At 49.8% G+C, this 2,500-nt stretch overlaps 1 protein-coding gene across 1 annotated transcript in view; it reads left to right on the top strand.

Annotated features, from left to right (window-relative positions):
• Positions 1–2,500, top strand: part of LOC136827128 (sodium-dependent dopamine transporter-like) — a 194,674-nt gene that overhangs the window by 90,215 nt on the left and 101,959 nt on the right.

The raw sequence follows: 2,500 nt of genomic DNA, 5'->3' as shown, positions 1-2,500 counted from the left end.
CGGCGATCACCTGCGGTTGTCAGTGACTTAATTCAAGAAAATGCTCGGCAGTCACATATAGATATACTTCTGCCGTCATCATATGATTGTTGATAGTCGTGCAACAAGTCATTGTAATTGTATGTTGGTTGCAGGACTGCGTGAGATCGTCTACGATTATTGATGAATACCTGTGACCTGTCGCACGATTACCACCGACCTGTCGTGTGACCATCGCATGATCACTTACGACTACTAAAGATTATCAGTGACTCGTAGAGATGATTTGAAAAAGACCGATGATGTTGGGGCATAATTAAGGACTTGTTGTGAAATTTTGATGGAAACAGTCGAAGTGTCTGCATCCAAGAATGGATATGGCAGACACCCCTTTAGCACTGACTGGACGTATTTTACATTGACAAAAATTGTCTGTCGGGTGCCGAGTGGACATAAAATACGTCGACTACAAAAAGTTTTTTTAAATATTCGCGGAAAAATACTTATAGGCCTAGTTTGCGAAAAATTTTAAATCACGCGCCTTGAGGGATGCTGGGAGTTCACGGATCACGCTGTTGTTTTGTTTACAAGCGTGACCCAGCTGAGTATGCGCGAATTTCTTTCTTCTCGCACTACAAAGCATCAGTGACGCATCGTCGGAGAGCGATTTCTCAACGCATTCCTGTTTTGCCGAACTTGTGCAAGTGTTAGCGTATTTGTGACGCAATAGGACGTTTGCAGAGATGTCCCAACGTCGTCAGGACCGTGAAAGGCGCGTATTGCCTGTTGGTAGTGAGCATGTGAGGCGAGTTTTAGATTTGGATGATGGAGAGGGACCAAGCACCCAAGGTGACCCAGCTTTTCAATGCCGTGTTGTACGGCCATGTGTGGCTGAAAGGGACCAAGGACCACACCCTGTGCCTTTTACGACCCCTAGGAAACATCAGGGTGTCCTGAGGGGCATTCGTAAGCATTTGGGAGGCCTCCAACAAAAGGACATTGATGAGTACTTGTTGGAGCTCGATCGAGAGCAGGTGGAAAGTCCTCATTTTGATGGCAGTTGGTCATCTTGTGACGAGGACATCACGCCCGATGTCAGTGATGACGAGTATTTGCCCCCAATGTCCGTATGAGAGCCACAGCATGAAAGTGAACCCAAGTTCAGTGGTTTCAGTGCTTATAAGGGAGAGTCTGAGGAGGAGGAGGAGGCACAGATTGTGGCTGGTGGGGACGAGACAGAAAGTGATGGTGAAAGTGAGGGAGATGGGCCAGTGGCCGGGGTGGGTGGGGCGTGCGAGGTCGTACCTGCGCACGTGCGCATGTGCACGCACGGGCCCATAGAAGGTCGCAACGTTGCGGTAGCTTAGGTGAAGGCCGTTTGCCCGAAAGTGATGAGGGGTGGTTGGAGGACCCCACCCCACCTAACATGCACCCATTCACGGCACCACCTGGACTGACTGTCCCTGTGCACTGGGGTTCATTCAGCTCTTCCTTATGCGGGAATTGCTGGAATACTTCATTGCAGAGACGGCAGATTACGCTCGGTACTGCCGTGAGGAACTGCAGATGACGTTGTCGTATCGATGGTGGGGCTGCAACCTCACAGACATGGCGCATTTTTTGGGGCTCCACATTTTCTTTGGAATGATGCCTGCTGCCGACGTTAGGCAATATTTGAGGCAGAATTTTTTTTAAGTACGCCCAATGTGCCCGGCATTATGCCCCGTGATAGTTTCCTGGTGTTGGACAGGTATTTCAACGCCTTCAACCGAAGGCCATACCCCAAAATAACCCAGATCGCCTCATCTTAGTCCGCCCAGTGTTGGACTACATTCATGGATGGTGCCAGTTTCTCGTGGTTCCTTCCAAGAACCTTTCTTTGGATGAGGGGATGATGCCATACAAAGGGCGTCTAAGCATAAAAGTGTACAACCCCAAGAAGCCAAAGAAATATGGTGTGAAGTTATTTTTTATTACAGAATCAAACACTGGATACGTCGTTGACTTCTCTGTGTATTCCGGGGTCTTCTCCACGCTCCATGACACTGTCTTCAGTCTTGTGGATCGTTTCCGTAACCAGGGATACCACCTGTTTATGGATAATTATTATAACTTGGTAGCCCTGGCCCAGGAACTGTATGAAGCAGGTGTGCACGTCAGTGGTACCCTTTGGTTGGCGTGTGGGGCCCCGAATGTCCTCAAGAGGTTCGCTAGCCAGCCGCAACATCTGGCAAGAGGAGAGACAGAGTGGTGGCGGAAGGGAGATGTCTTCATTGTCTGTTGGAAGGGGGTCCGACTGGTGCCCATGATTACGACCAGTCATGAGCCCATCCAAGACGAGGTCGTTCAGCGGAGGAAGACACGTCGGCAGGGCCGAGTTACGTGTGAGGAGTTTCGTGTCCAACGGCCTACTGTCATTGGGCACTACAATAGGCACATGGGAGGAGTTGATCTCTTTGATCAGCTCATCCAGTATTATCCCTTCACCAGGAGAACCAGGAGGTGGACACAGAAGCTCCTC

Source organism: Macrobrachium rosenbergii, chromosome 41 (assembly GCF_040412425.1).
Source record: "Macrobrachium rosenbergii isolate ZJJX-2024 chromosome 41, ASM4041242v1, whole genome shotgun sequence".
Lineage (NCBI taxonomy): Eukaryota > Metazoa > Arthropoda > Malacostraca > Decapoda > Palaemonidae > Macrobrachium > Macrobrachium rosenbergii.
Note: the sequence above shows the minus strand (reverse complement) of the source record. Positions and strands in the feature narration are given on the sequence as shown.